This window comes from Lynx canadensis, chromosome A2, assembly GCF_007474595.2.
Source record: "Lynx canadensis isolate LIC74 chromosome A2, mLynCan4.pri.v2, whole genome shotgun sequence".
In the NCBI taxonomy this organism is placed as follows: Eukaryota; Metazoa; Chordata; class Mammalia; order Carnivora; family Felidae; genus Lynx; species Lynx canadensis.
Genome location: NC_044304.2, coordinates 161,318,766 through 161,335,438, shown reverse-complemented (window position 1 = coordinate 161,335,438; position 16,673 = coordinate 161,318,766). Strand labels below are relative to the sequence as shown.

Sequence of the window (16,673 nt, the reverse complement as noted above, 5' to 3'; positions counted from 1 at the left end):
CCTGTTTCAGGTTAGTGCGTAAAGACAGAGGTGATTTCCAAACACATTCCATACTCCAAAATACATGACACAGAAGGGTTAAGACTTAAAATATACAAACCTAAACCATAAAACGAAGAAAATACCCACGAACTGTTTCCTGATCTCAGATTGGAGAAAGGTTTTCTAAGCAAAGTCATCTAAACACTTAATCTGAGATTCTGAAAATATCTTAGTAAAAGAGATCTTCAACGAGTTACTATCTTTAATCAATTAAGAGAATTAAAAACGTGAAAAAGTTAACCTCCACAGAAACATGGGGAGAGCATACCAACAGAAAATCCCAAAGCTGAAAGAAATACATACTAGTGGTTAAAAAGCTGAAAAAAAATCTTTAGCTTCAGTAATCAAAGAACTCTGCCTTAAAACAACCAATCACTTCATTAAACATTTCAAATGTACAGGGAATCACAGTTTATAACATACAATGAACTCTTATAAACTGATGATGCAGTTTGGACAAATCTCCTACTCCCATGGTCTCATTCCAGCTACACCTCCCTCAACTTTTTAGGAAATTAAATAGTACAGGTTCTGCAAGAGACCTGCTTTGTACTGTTCCCCAGTGTCTCCCTTCCTTCTGCTTTCCCTAGGGGCAAATACCCCATGATGTGGTGCACAGCACTTCCTACGAATGTTTTTATATCTTACTGTAACACTGTACCTGACATTACCATTCCGTATGTTTTCAAGTTTTAGATACAGCGTAGACCTTACAATAAGTCCTCTGTTTTCTTGTTGATGGACCCTACGAACGATCACTTTGGTTGAGGTCCAGGTTTTGGTAGTTCCCAACAAAGCTGCAAAGAACGGTACTATTAAGTTCTCTTGCATACATACAGGTTTGAGTTTCTCACACTACACAACTGGCAGGTGATGGGAGAAAGGGGTCCATCATAAACTTCACTACCTGTTGTCAGATGTGCTGTCGCTGGACAGCCACCAGTGCTGTTTAACAGCCAACAGCCTCTTCCACACATTTGTACTGCGGGTCGCCACGGTGTTAATACGCATTTCTCTGACTACAGCGAGGCGAAGATTCTCCTGAGTTTATGATTTTCACGTTCTCTTCTGTATATTACGTCATATCCTTCACAATCTTTTAAAAAAAAGAGTTTGCTCAGACACTGATGATGACAGTGTAATACATAATCACTTCAGAAAAATCTTTTGTTTTTTTAAATGTTTATTTTGAGGGGCGCCTGGGTGGCGCAGTCGGTTAAGCGTCCGACTTCAGCCAGGTCACGATCTCGCGGTCCGTGAGTTCGAGCCCCGCGTCGGGCTCTGGGCTGATGGCTCAGAGCCTGGAGCCTGTTTCCGATTCTGTGACTCCCTCTCTCTCTGCCCCTCCCCTGTTCATGCTCTGTCTCTCTCTGTCCCAAAAATAAATAAACGTTGAAAAAAAAAAATTTTAAATGTTTATTTTGAGAGAGAGTGCACACGCGCCTGAGTTGGAGGAAGGACAGGGAGGGAGAGAAGAGAGAGAATCCCAGGTAGGTTCTGCGCTCTCAGCACACAGCCCAGTTGCAGGGCTCGATCTCACAAGTGAGGCGAAATCAACACTTAGATGCTCAACTGACCGAGCCACCCAGGTGCCCCTGGCAGTTTCTTGTAGAAATCACGGTGTATGTACAGAGTAGACTACTATTCAGCAGTTTAATGAACTACTGTACTGATATACCATGAGTCAGTCTTAAAAACATGTTGAAGGAAAAAAGCCAGATATCTATGGTTTTACTTATACGAAGTTCTAAAACAGGGAAAATTATTTCTATGGTGATAGAAATCAAGAGTGACTTCCTTTTCCTTGAAGGGCAAAGACTGACCAACAGGTGCTCCAGGGAACTTTCTGTATTCTTGATTAGGGTATGGTTTACCTGAGCGTATATGCCTGTCAAAAAGAATTCAAACTATCCACTTAAGATCTGTGCACTTTGCAGTATGTGAATTTTGCCTGGAAAACATTTTTTAAAATGTAAGCCCGTAATAAGTATTACGGACTGACTAATCTAATACTGAGCTGTCTTTTTGACCTGGCAGTTTTTCATTGTGAAAATCCCTACTGTATCATCATATATCGCAATTCGTACATTCTTGGAGTTTGCAGCCTAACTTCTTTTAATGGAAAGCATTATGTAAAGAGAAATTCTTAATTTGTCATCAAATTTATACAAATTTTCTTTTATGGCTTATGCTTTAATTTTTATTTAGGAAATCTTCTCTCCCAAGGCACGAATTCTAGTGCATTATTTTTTTCACCTGATTTCACATTGAGATTTCTCATCTTCCTGAAGTAAAACTGTGTATGAGGAAGAAATGTAATTTTATATTTGTCTGCATGGATACACAACGGTTCACAAACCATGTATTTTACATGGTCTATTCTTTCCCCACCGTAGGTATTGCTGCTTTTAGAAAACTGCCCATTTCAAGTGAATTTTTCAAGTACACTGTCCAGTTGTCAATTGGTTCTTTTAAAAAACCTGTTGTTTCTGTGAGGTCTTGTATTTATTTTAAATATTTTTATGATTAATTCTGCAGAGAACCAGTTTGGGATTTATTTCTGTTTATCTTTATTTCATTTCTGTTCTTTTTCATGTACCTCTTTTATAATTGTTCTCCTCCTAGAAATTCTTGTTTTGGTCTATTGGCTTTGTAATCTTTCCTCTTTGTTTTAACGTAAGCATTTAAAACTACAGGTTTTCTTCTCCATACCACTCAGGCTGCATCGCCTAAGTCTGATCCGTATGGGTTTCCCTTACATTCAGCTGCATATTGTTTTTTCCGTTATTAATAGTTCTCTTAAGAGTTAATTTAGGGCACCTGGGTAGCTCAGTCGGTTAAATGTCTGATTTTGGCTCACACCACAATCTTTTTTTTTTTATTTTTTTTTATTTTTCAACGTGTATTTATTTTTGGGACAGAGAGAGACAGAGCATGAACAGGGGAGGGGCAGAGAGAGAGGGAGACACAGTATCAGAAACAGGCTCCAGGCTCTGAGCCATCAGCCCAGAGCCCGACGCAGGGCTCGAACTCACAGACCGTATGATCGTGACCTGGCTGAAGTCGGACGCTTAACCGACTGCGCCACCCAGGTGCCCCTCACACCACAATCTTGAGGTTTGTGGGTTCGAGCCCCGCATCGGGCTCTGTGCTGACAGCTCGCTCAGAGCCTGGAGTCTGCTTTGGAATCTGTCTCCCTCCTCAGCTCATGCTCGCTCTCTCTGTCTTTCTCTCTGTCTCTCTCAAAAGAAATAAACATTAAAAAAAAAAAAAAAGTTAAATTTTATTTCCAAAGGGTACTTTTAAAAAATCTTTTTTAAAAACCTCTTAATTTCACTTTAGAATTAATCAGAGAATATTATCTTTTGGTAGTTTCTTTAAAACGTGATGAGACCTACAGCTGAATATGTGATTTTCTTTACATCTGCCTGAAAAGAATGTCCATTCTCTAATGGATATAAGATCCCATTAGAGCAAGCTGGTCAATTCTGTTTTTCACATCTAATATATTGTCAGCCATTTCTCTGGGTATTAATTACTGAGAATTTTTAATGGAAATCTTCCTAATTATAGATTTGTCAGTTTCTCTTATACCTCTCTAAAATATTAGTCCTATATTTTGAGGCCCTGTTAACAAGTATATAAACTTTTGAATTATATTCCTGGTCTCTTGGTCTTATTAGTAGGAAGTAACCATGTTTCCTTCTCACAATAGTGCCTGAGGAAATCCACGGGACCGGATGTTAGTATGGTTATTCCCATCTCTGGTTAGAATTTACCCCAAGTACACCGGTTCCATCTCTTTACTTTTCTACTTTTACATCTACTGCAAACCACAGAAAAACGCGCTCTTAAACAAATGGAGTTTGATGGTCTCCAATGGATAAATTTGGTTTTATTATAAAACCCAAATATAAATACACTGTTATATACTGTTTTATACATTGCTATTTGGATTATTTTTTACCATCTTATTTTGATTATTTTTTAAAAAAATTTTATTTTGGGGCGCCTGGGTGGCGCAGTCGGTTAAGCGTCCGACTTCAGCCAGGTCACGATCTCGCGGTCCGTGAGTTCGAGCCCCGCGTCGGGCTCTGGGCTGATGGCTCGGAGCCTGGAGCCTGTTTCCGATTCTGTGTCTCCCTCTCTCTCTGTCCCTCCCCCGTTCATGCTCTGTCTCTCTCTGTCCCAAAAATAAATAAACGTTGAAAAAAAAAATTTAAAAAAAAAAAAAAAAAAAAAAAAAAAAAAAAAAAAAAAAAAAAAAAAAAAAAAAAAAAAAAAAAATTTTATTTTCTATTTTCTTTGCTTTTGTTTTCTCCTTTTTCTTTTACCAGGTTGATGGCTTCCTTATTCCACTGTAGTTCTTACATCGCTCTGGAGTTCCTTATTTGGTTACCCTTAAAATCTGATATGCATACTTTGCCTTTCACTAATTCTAGAAAATTCTTGGGTTGTCAACTCTTCAAATATTTGTTCCCCTATTTTCTACTACATGTAGGTTGGACATTTTCATGTTCTTTGTTCAAACTTTCTAATTTTTCTTGATTTATCATCTGGTTAAGTGATTCTTTCAACCGTGTCAAATTTGCTGTTTACTTTTAAACATCTTAGTTTACATCTGTAGAGTTTCCCAGTTTCTTCTTAAAGTCTGTCTTATTTCTATTTTGTTCCGCAGTATTTTTGTTTCTTTGATGTAACCATTTTTCACACTTAGGGGCACACTCTAAAGATCCTTTTCTTTGACATTCTTGGGGCTCTCATTCTGCTGTTCGTTCTATGTGCTGACTTGTTCTGGTGGGATCTCTCCTCTGCTTGGTAACTTTTTTTCAGCTCATTTTTAGTGGGGTCTTTGTATTAATTTCCCTGCTTGGGGAAATCCTCCCCCCAAAGGTGGTAATACAAACTCCAACCCCAAACACGCCGAAGGTAACAAATTCTCAGGACATACGTTCCCCACCCCCCTCACACCCAGAACTTATCTCAAACTACTTTCTAGTTGCCTCCGTGGGAGAGAAAGTCCGTTATTTTTCCAGTTCACCTTGTCACTAAAGATCTCCATGGAAACGGCAGCTCTCTCCCTCCTCGCCCAGGCACAAGGCTTTGTCTCCTTTTCTGTGTGGCCTCTGTCCTCCAGCGCACCCCTCCCCATATCATATCCTCCTGCTTCCACACAGAGGCTCATACTTTTTACCAAGCACACAGTTCTAGGTGTTTGGTTCCGGGGAACTTCTTAGGTAACCTCGTTCGGACTGACTTCTGTCTCGTGGCAATATATTCATCTCCCAGTTATTAAATTAACAAAGGTCTTTAAAGAAACAATGAAGCCCAATGATAGCCAAAGTGCAGGAAAATGGGAGCTTCTATCCATTGGGGGTCAGAGAGTACACAGTTAGGATTTTTTCTGGAATAAAATTTAGAAATATTCAAAAGCCTTAAAGCACATTCCTTTTGATACAACAACTATATGCATTTATCATGGGGAAATTATCACAGAATTATAAAAATACTTAGCTAGCAAACTATCACAGCATTGCTCACAGTGGAAAAAACCTTGTAACAATCTATACGGCAAACATAGGGAATTAGGTAAATACCCTGTTAGATTCATCTGAGGATACGGTATGCAGCTTTTAACAATGTCGAAGAACATAGAGTGGCTATAAAACCTGTGATGTATTGACCAAATTTCATCTAAGACACCAATCATAATACATATCATCACACTAAGAAAATGCTACCAGTTAAAATACAACATCCTTCGATGGAATTTTTAGGTTTAAAGATTAGCTGTTTAGACTCAAACAGATTTACCCTAACACTCTTTGTAAGTAAAGAAAAGTTAAATGAATTGGTTAAGACACTCCTCGGAGGTTTTACGCAGTCTCACTCCGCTGAACCTTTAAGACCCTAGTCAAGGAGGGCTGTGTTTTCCACCCGTCACCGTGCTCTGTGAGCACCAAGGGCGTGAGTACTGCCCGTGAGCTTCCGGTCACAGAGGAACTAAGCATTTCCTGCTCATCTGCTCCCACCCATTTTGTAAGTTTAGGTCCTGAGCTTGCTTGTATTAAAAGGTTTTTTTAGGGCAAATTCTTCAAAAGGTCCTTAATGCTGACAGAACAGAGGATAGTCAAGTTTGCACAGGTGCAGGTAATGACCACTGTGTCGTGACTGACACCCGACCAACTACGGTCCTGTGCCACCCACGGGATGAAGCACTTAAAAAACAAACAATAGTGGGGCGCCTGGGTGGCGCAGTCGGTTAAGCGTCCGACTTCAGCCAGGTCACGATCTCGCGGTCCGTGAGTTCGAGCCCCGCGTCGGGCTCTGGGCTGATGGCTCGGAGCCTGGAGCCTGTTTCCGATTCTGTGTCTCCCTCTCTCTCTGCCCCTCCCCCGTTCATGCTCTGTCTCTCTCTGTCCCAAAAATAAATAAAAAACGTTGAAAAAAAAAATTAAAAAAAAAAAAAAAACAAACAATAGCAACAACAACAACAACAAAACCCAAAATCTTAGAATCACTAACTGGTATATTCATAGAGCCATATGAAAATATGCTAAAAAGACACAAATAAGTAAAAAAGGAACCTAAAAGAATAGCATCTAATATGCTATTCTACGCATACTAAGCTTCATGCTATTGGGCATGAAGATAAAAGTTGATGTATCTGCTTGGCCTTTATTATTATTTTTATTTATTTAAGTAATCTCTCCACCCAACGTGGGGTTGAACTCACGATCCCAAGATCAAGAGTTCTATGCTCTTCCGACTGGGCCTGCCAGGTGCCCCTCTGGACTTCAACAGCTGTTACTTCTGAAGGTGGGGGAGGGGGTTAATAAAAACCTTTTAGGCACACAATTCTTTCTTCTTCACCAAGTACTCTTTCCAGAGGAAAGGCCGGAGCACAGGACATACTCTCCCCCCGCTACCAATCATTCCTCCCAGCCTCACCTCCTCAGAGAGGACTGGACACAATGCAAGGAACCTGGTCTCACAGAACAAACCAAAAGGCACAATTTTAACAAAAGGAAACCTCTTAAAATCGGTCTTCAAGTTTCTATCCAGACTTGAACTTCACATTCGTTCCCAAATTAGGATTACCCTTCCCATTACCCAGAGTCTGGCGTGGAAAGCATTAGTCAGTAGTGGCTAGAGACAGTAGTGGTTAGATTTCCTGCTTGCTAAAATTTGAGTTTTCTTCTAAGAACTTATACCTTAGGTAAGTAATGCAGAAAAACTTACAATAAAAAGCAAGAGTGCTACGGTTCACCCTTTCCCACCTTCAGTAGCAACCACTCTTTTTTTTTTTACATTTATTCATTTTTGAGAGACAGAGAGAGACAGAGCACAAGCAGGGGAGGGGCAGAGAGAGAGAGAGAGAGAGAGAGAGAGAGAGAGAGAATCCAAAGCAGGCTCCAGGCTCCAAGCTGTCAGCACAGAGCCCGACGCGGGGCTCGAACTCAAGAGCTGTGAGATCATGACTTGAGCCAAAGTTGGATGCCCAACCGACTGAGCCACCCAGGCACCCCAATAGCAACCACTCTTTTATTTCTTTATTTTTTAAAGCAGGCTCCAGAGCCCAATGCAGGGCTTGAACTCATGACACTGGAATCAAGAGACAAACACTTAGCCAACTGAGCCACCCAGGCATCCCCTTCTTTAATTTTTTTTTTTTTTAAAGTAGCAACCACTCTTAATTTTTTTTCAATTTAGGAGGTGATTTGTCCAAGCAGATATGCACATATCTTCAAATCACATGCCTATACTGTTCTTTGACCAATTGACCTTTGTGTAAGTTACTGAATTCCTGCTGACAGAAAATACGGTTCACTGCAAACCCCTACCTCCAATCTGACTTCATCCCAACACTCACATCACTGTGGAGGCTGTTTTAGTCAACATGGAAACTTTAAGTTATACTTAAACTATGGTTCTGCGATTGGTACCAGTGTATCTAACCACAATTTCTGGCAAAAAGTAACTAAACTAGAATAAATATAAAACCAACTGTCTGAAGCCACCAGAGAACAAAAAGAAGTTTATACTGAAGGGTAGCCTAGTATCAGAAGGAGGGAATGGCACAATCCAATTTTGCTCATATAAAAAGAAACAAGAAAATGAGACCCACCCTCAAGAGAAGAGATAATCGAGAGACTAATCTGGAGAGGACCCAATGTTGGAATTAGGAGACAATGTACCTATATCTATACTCAAGGATATGAACGAAAACATGGTCATAATAAGTGAAAACTAACTGCAGTAAAAAATAGTAACTATGAAGAAAAATTCTAGAACTGAATATTATCTAGAATAACTTATTTATTGGACGGGCTTGACAACAGAATGAGGAGATAAGACTTACACAGAGAGACCATCAAAAATGATCAATTCTGAAGAAGAGAGAAAGAAAAAGAAAATAAACTGCTGAAAACCAAAAGGGAGAAGAAATTCTTGAAAGCCAACTGGGAAAAGTTACTTGTAACATACCAAACAAGAATTAAAATTACCACTAAGTTTTCATTAACAAATACAAAGGCCAGAAGACAGAGTAGTAACATCTTTAAATGTTGAAGAGGGGGAAAGCCCATCAATCAAAAATTCTTTTTCCGGGGCGCCTGGGTGGCGCAGTCGGTTGAGCGTCCGACTTCAGCCAGGTCACGATCTCGCGGTCCGTGAGTTCGAGCCCCGCGTCAGGCTCTGGGCTGATGGCCCGGAGCCTGGAGCCTGTTTCCGATTCTGTGTCTCCCTCTCTCTCTGCCCCTCCCCCGTTCATGCTCTGTCTCTCTCTGTCCCACAAATAAATAAACGTTGAAAAAAAAATAAAAAAAAAAAATAAATGCTTCTTTAAAAAAAAAAAAAAAAAAAAAAAAAAAAATTCTTTTTCCAGTGAAAATATTCTCCAAAAATAAAACTAAGGGACTTCACATAGTACAGACTTGCATTTCAGGCGGAAGGGAATTGATACTAGATGGAACTTTAGATCTTCAGAAAGAAATGAAAACCATTAGAAACAGTAAATATAAGTATCAAGATTATTATAAAGTAAATATAAAGTATAAAAGATTGCTTTTCTTAATTCTTTAAAATACAGAGGATGGTTTAAACCAAAAACTTATAATACTGTCTGTGGGTTTAAAGCATACATAGATGTATCATACAACAGGCTAGTGGGACAGTAAATGGAACTGTACAGTTGAAGGTTTCTACATTCTCCATGAGGTCACATGATACGAACTCTAAGTACAGTTCACTCTCGAACAATGTGGGGGTTAAGGGTGCTGACCCTCCATGCGGTACAAAATCCACATATAACTTTTGACTCCCCCCAAACTGGACTATTATTAGTCTACTGTTCACCAGAAGCCTTACTGACAACATAAACAGTTAATTAGCACACATTCTGTACGTTACATGTATTATTCTTACAATTCGTAAGGTAGAGAAAAGAAAATCATAAAGAGAAAATACATTTAAATACTGTACTTATTGAAAAAAATATGACAGTAAGTTGACCCACACAGTGCAAACTCCAGGGTCAACTCTAGGCAAAAAGGAAAAAGAGAAAAAAAAAAAAAAAAAGAACACCATAATCCTTAGAATAAGAACACACACAACCTCAGATGAATACCTAAAAGGCCAACAGATACATTAAAATGCAATTCTAAACAATTCCAAATAATGCAAAAAAAGAGAGGAGAGTAGGAACAAAGAAATGTTTTAAAGAACAGGAAAAAAAAAAAAAGGTAGATCTAAAAATCAACCTATTAATACTTCCAATAAATGTTAACAGATAGACTAAAACCTACAATCCAAAGACAAGGACGATCGGAAGGGACAAAGACGGGGAGGACTCTCTATGCTATTACAGACGACACAACGGAAGTGCAAAGACACAGATAGGTTGAAAGTGAACAGATGGGGAAAGATGATCACGCAAACTAAGCCAAAGAAGGTTAAAGAGACCGTAATAGTACTGGACAAAACAGACTTGAAGGAAATAATACCGGAGATCAGAGAGACATTTCGTACTAATTAGAGGGTCAATTTATTAAAAAGACCATCATGAATGTATATTCTTCTAACAGAGCTTCAAAATACACCAAACCAAATGTGGCGTAATCCTCCCGCCAAGGCAGATTTCCAGCTCCTAACGGGACATTACTGAGCAGGGGCTTGGGGAGAGAAGTGCACCCTCACCTCCCACAAGCCGACGGGATCCTGCTCCAGCACAACACCGTCTACACCTAATGAATCCATATCCTTTTTTTTTTTTTTAAAGTTTTTATTTTGAGAGAAAGAGAGAGAGAGAGCGTGAGAGCGCAAACAAGAGAGGGGCAGAGAGGGAGGGAGACAAGAGGATCTGAATTGGGCTCTGGGCTGACAGCAGAGACCGATGCGGGGGTCAAACTCATGAACCGTGAGATCATGACCTGAGCCGAAACCGAGTCGGACGCTTAACTGACTGAGCCACCCAGGCGCCCCTCCATATCCTTTTCAACAGTCCACCGTATGCTCATCAAATAGGCTATTTTCTGGGCCATTAAAATGGCCCTTTCTACATTTTTAAAGACTGAAATCATACAGAGTGTTCTCTGACCAAAATGGAATTATATTAGAAATCAGGAACAATGAGCTACCCTGGAAAGCCTCAACCATTTCTAATTAAACAATATTTCTATATAATGTAAGAGTCAAAAAAGAAATAACAAGGAAAATTATAAAATGTTTTGAACTAAATCATAATGAAAACAAAACACCAAAATTGGTGGAATAAAGGTAAAAATTCCTCTGAGAAATTTATACCTTCAAATACTTCCGTAAAAAAAGGTAGGAGGGCAGTATTACTAGGATGGCAATAGTCCGCACACTGATATACACGTCCAGTGCAACCCCAATCAGCATCCCAGCTGGTTTCTTTGTAGAAAGCGACAAGCACCTTCTGATACTCATATGGAATTGCAAGGAACCCAAAACAGTCTTGAAAAAACAAAGTTGGAGTACTCATACTTCAAATATTTAAACAGTTCCTACACCGCACAAATCAAGACAGAGAGGTACTGGCAAAGGACAGACATATAGATCAGTGGAACAGAACTGAGAATCCAGAAATAAACCCAGGTGTCTGTGGACAACTGGTTTTCAACAAAAATGCCAAGACCATTCAAGGGGGGAAAATGAAAATGGCCTTTCAACAACTGGTGCTGGGACAAGTCAGACAGCCACAGGCAAACGAATGAATTTTCAACCCTTACTCCTCACACCATACAAACTCAAAATGGGTCAAAAACCTAAATGTCTACCCTAAAACTATAAACCACTTAGCAGAAAACAGAACGCTCAATCATGATCTTTGATGTGGCAAGGGATTCTTTTTTTTTTAAATTTTTTTTTTTTTTTTCAACGTTTATTTATTTTTGGGACAGAGAGAGACAGAGCATGAACGGGGGAGGGGCAGAGAGAGAGGGAGACACAGAATCGGAAACAGGCTCCAGGCTCTGAGCCATCAGCCCAGAGCCCGACGCGGGGCTCGAACTCACGGACCGCGAGATCGTGACCTGGCTGAAGTCGGACGCTTAACCGACTGCGCCACCCAGGCGCCCCAAGGGATTCTTAAATGTAACAACAAAAAGTAACCAATGAAAAAAATGAATTGGACTTCAACATTTTTAAAACTTTTATATCAAAGAACAATCAAGATAATGAAAAGTCAACCCACAGAATAGGAGAAAATATTTACAAATATTTACAAATCTGATAAAGTATTTGTGTGTAGTATTAAAAACCTTTAAAACTCAATCAAAAGACAACCGAGTTAAAAAATGGGCAAAGAGAGGTGCCTGGGTGGCTCAGTTGGTTGTGTCCGACTCTTGATTTTGGCTCAGGTCATGATCCCAGGGTCGTGGGAATGAGGTCCACGAGGGGCTCTGGGCTGAGTGTGGAGACTACTTAACACTCTCTCTCTTTTTCTCTTTCTCCCTCTGCCCCTCATCCTTTCACAAGGGTGCACTCTCTCTCATTAAAAAAAAAAAAGGCAAAGGATTTTAACTGACATTTCTCTAAGCAAGGTAGACACATCATTAGTCATCAGGGAAACGTAAATCAAAACCACAATGAGTAAACTTCATGTCCATCAGGATGATGGCTAGAATAAAAAAAAAAAAAATAGTACCAAGTGTTGGTCAGGATGTGAAGAAACTGGAAGGCTCACACACAGCTGGTGGGAAAGTAGAATGATATGGCCACTTTGGAAAATAGTTATGCAAACAGTTAGCCATACAGCTACCATTTGACCCCCAAATTCCACTTTGGTTATCTACCCAAGAGCATGAAAATGTACGTCTATATAAAAACCTGTTCACGGATGTTTAGAGCAGCACTATTCATAATAGCAAAGAGGCAGAAATAACCCAAATGTCCATCAATTGATGGATGGATACACGAAATGTGATAAACCCAGTCAGTGGGTTATTATATGGGGCCATAAAAATGAACAAAATATTGATATATGCTACAATATGGATGAAGTTTGAAAACATTATGGTAAATGGAAGATGCCAGTCACAGAAGGCATATATTATTAGTCTACTCAGGCTGCTAAAACAATGCCATAGACTGGGTGGCTTAAACAACAGATATTTATTTTCTCACTGTTCTGGAGGCTAGAAGTCCAAGATCAAGGTGCCATCAGGGTTGGCTCCTGGTGAGAGCTCTCTTCCGGCTTGCAGACGGCTGCCCCATCCCTGTATGCTCACATGGCCTTTCCTCTGTTCCTACTTGGGGTTGGGGGGGAGACCGCATTCTCTGGGGTCTCTTCCTCTTGAGGACATCACCCCTACAGGCTTAGGGCCCCACCATATGATCTCATTTAACCTTAATTATTCCCCCAAAGGCCCAAACTTCAAATACTATAAAACTGAGGGCTAGGGCTTCAACATATGAATTTGGGGAGCACACAATCCTGCCCATAAAGCACCTCTCACCACCCTCTAAACCAGGGCTTCCTATATTCTGGTAATCAGTTACCCCGCCTCCTTATGCCTTCCATCTTCAAAAAAAAAAAAAAAAAAAAAAAAAAAAAAATTTTTTTTTCAAGTTTTTATTTTCATTCCAGTTAGTTAACATACAGTATAATATTAGTTTCAGGTGTAGAACTTAGTGATTCATCGCTCACATACAACACCCAGTGCTCATTATTAACAAGTGCCGCCTTTCTATTCCAGAATAGACAAATCTACTGAGACAGATTTAGAGACAGAAAGATTAGTGGAGGTGAAGAGAGTAAGGGATGGTAGCTAAAGGGTACAGGGTTTTTGAGGTAATGACAATGGTTCAAAAATTTTCTGTAGTGATGGTTGAGCACATCTGAATATATTAAAAATCACTGAAAAACTAATTAAACGGATGAATTCTAAGGCTTATGAATGGCATCTCAATAAAATCATTATTAAAAAATTCAATACAATCCCAATTTTAATTCCAGCAGTTTTTAGAGAAGAAATTGACAAGCTAAATATGGACCTAACAATAAGTGGGGGGGCGGGGGGGAAACAAAGTTGGGAAGACTTATACTACCTGACTTCTAAGAGTTTTCATAATGCGACAGTTATCAAAAACAAAAATGCAAACAGCAATTAATATCCCACATGAACACAGATGCAAAAATATTTCACAAAACAAATCAATAATGTATCATTCCTTTAGGATGGATATAGAGATCAATGAAACAATATTCTAGAAATAGAACCATACCTGTATTATCATTTAATTTTAACAAAGGCATCAAAGCAATCTATGGGGACAAGTCTTTACAACAAACAATGCAGAAATAAAAATGGATGTCCATACAGTGGAAAAACTAACCTCAAGCCTACCTCACACCATATACAAAAGTTATATGGATGGATCAGAGGCCTAAATGTAAAAGCCCAAACCATGAATTTTTGAGAAAAACACATTATCTTTATCGTCTAGGGGAAAGGATTCTTAAAGGTCACAGAAGGCAGGAACTGTAAAAGAAAATTAAATTAGGTTTCCTCAAAATAAAATAGACCTACTCATCCAAAGACACCATTCAGAAAAGGAGTAGCAAGCATTGGACTGGGAGAAAATATTAGCAAAACCTATGCGACCAAACACTGGTGCCCTAAATACATAGAGAACTCCTACAACTCAATAATAAAAGACTTGGACACTGTACGGGGGAAAAGGATGTTAAATTACGTTCATCTTCCTTAACTGTGCCTCTGTGAAGGACAGCTTAGGGCTTTGCACATGGGTAATTTCAAGTTGGATTTTACTCATCGTATCCATGGTCTTAATTCTTGCAACAATCACAATGGCTCCCTGGTCTTCTAGCTCTGATACACACTGGCTGCTCTCTAGACCAATCGGACAATACTAATCCTGGAACTTTACCCTGCTCCCTTAAATCTAATCCATGGGTTCGTGGAGATCTCATAATTCTCTGCGCACAGAAATTTCATAATTTTTCCCCTAGTATCAATCTTCTCATTATTTTGGGCACTAGAGATTTAGCATCTTCAATTTTGAGAAATGATTTTATATGCTCTTTACAGAAAGATACCATAAGTTTAAAAAAAATCTCTTCTGCTTTTCTCCAGAATTCCTAACGGTCAGATATTAGGCCTCCTGGGTTAGTTCTCAGGCACCAAAGCTTTGTGCCCTTTCACTCTTCACTTTCGCCTATTCTCCTAGCTCTGTTACTTTCCTTAAAATCAGAGTTCTCATTTGAAATAAGGGTTCTTTTTTCATAGCATCCTGTTCCTACTCTACTACTGTAGTAAGAATCTCTTATATCTGATGATGCTGACTTTCAAAACTTTTTCTTCTGTTGCCGGTATTAACAGTTTCTCCTATCCCTTTTCATTCTATGGTTGTTTAGTCTGTTCTTTCAAAACACAGCTATTCATGCTTATACTCATAACGATAAGGAACTGCAATGCCAGCTGGAAACACCACTGGCCTGAGAGAGACTGGAGGGCCACAGCACGTGAGGTGGCCACTTCGCTGCTGCCGCCTTGCATGGCGATAAATGGATGTGCCCTTCAGGGCCGTTCATTCTTCCTGAGAGCTATTCAGTCTCCAGCATCACCACCAGTGTTTTGCAATGGAATTGGGGACCAATCATTCTAAATGCTAACTTTCTGTCATAGCCAGTGCTCATAGTTCCTACTTATGCCAACGTCCAAGCCTCCTGCCCTAAATTTCTGACACAGTCTCCTTCAATGTGTTCGAAGTACACACAAGAGTTCTGTCTGGGACACAGGATATGCTCTTGGCTGCCAAATGATCTGTACTTGGGAGTAGAGGGGATGATGGGCTGTTAATTTTACAGATTTTGAATTTATTCATCATCTCCCAGGCACCGCCCCATCTCACACTACCTTCTGCCAAACTGGAGGCTTCATATCCCGAGCTTCTCCAGTTCTGCAGGAACAGTGGCTTTCCTGCTGCAGCACCTCTCACCACCCTCTAAACCAGGGCTTCCTATATTCTGGTAATCAGTTACCCCGCCTCCTTATGCCTTCCATCTTCAAAAAAAAAAAAAAAAAAAAAAAAATTTTTTTTTTCAAGTTTTTATTTTCATTCCAGTTAGTTAACATACAGTATAATATTAGTTTCAGGTGTAGAACTTAGTGATTCATCGCTCACATACAACACCCAGTGCTCATTATTAACAAGTGCCGCCTTTCTATTCCAGAACACCTACGGTGTTTATTCTCTTCCATTCTTCGTCTTCACTGATCTTAAAATTCTTTTACTACCGTTTTAGTGATGTCGCAAAGGGGAAAGTCAAAACGTAATTTTCATCTTTAACCAGAAGCCCAGAAACTGGCGCTTTTGTTTTCTGTTTCTATTGCCACTACCCCAGTTCAGAACTTCCACAACACCCGTGTGGAATACTACTACTCAGACCAAGTTGGTCTCTGGTTGCCTTTGACTTCTTCCTGTTTTAATCCCATTTGGTTTTGAGATTAATCCTATTTCTAGATTAATCCTCCTAAAATCTGTTTACATCAAGTCATTCATTCTCAAGTCATATATCCAATCTCTATGAACCTACACTTTCAAAACAAAACAAAAACAAGGAAACAAGTGCAAACTCACTCACCTGGTTTTCAAGGTTCACCAAAATGGGGCACCATCCTTTATCCAAGCAATTAAATCAACCAATTCGTCTGGTTATTTTTGTGCCATTCAAGCTGGCCGACGCCGTGTCCAGTGCCATGTTCGCTAGCAGTGCTACTCCCACTTTCTCATTCATCCTTCTCTCTCCAGCCAAATTCACCAAGATTCTCATTCGTTGTTTTCTGCGCATCCATAGCCATTCTTTGAAGTCCATCTCAATAGCCCTGGTTCATGAACATTTCTAACCTTGCCAGGGTCAAATTCTTTCTCCCTCCTCCGGTATCATCCTGTGCAATATTTCCTGTCTGCACTACCACCAAAATATCCCATCATAAATATTCCATCACACACACCCCCCCACATGCACCTACACATCCACCATTTCATTAGGCATTTGACATAACTTATAAGAATACCTGAAACAGACGGGTGGGGGATGGGCTAGATGGATGATGGTATTAAGGAGGGCACTCGTGATGAGC

The 16,673-nt window shown here is 39.8% G+C and overlaps 1 protein-coding gene and 1 long non-coding RNA gene across 4 annotated transcripts in view; both read right to left on the bottom strand.

The window, feature by feature from the left end:
* CUL1 (cullin 1) overlaps positions 1-16,673 on the bottom strand; it is a 108,350-nt gene that overhangs the window by 44,597 nt on the left and 47,080 nt on the right. The window lies entirely within an intron of this gene.
* On the bottom strand, positions 154-15,672 carry LOC115509336. Of its 2 annotated transcripts, XR_003967305.1 has the most exons (3): positions 15,447-15,672; positions 950-1,138; positions 154-839 (listed from the first exon to the last, which is right to left on the bottom strand). It is a non-coding gene; the product is annotated as an uncharacterized LOC115509336 (long non-coding RNA). The 2 variants fall into 2 exon arrangements; XR_004343324.1 differs by lacking the exon at positions 15,447-15,672 and having other exon boundaries at positions 950-1,217.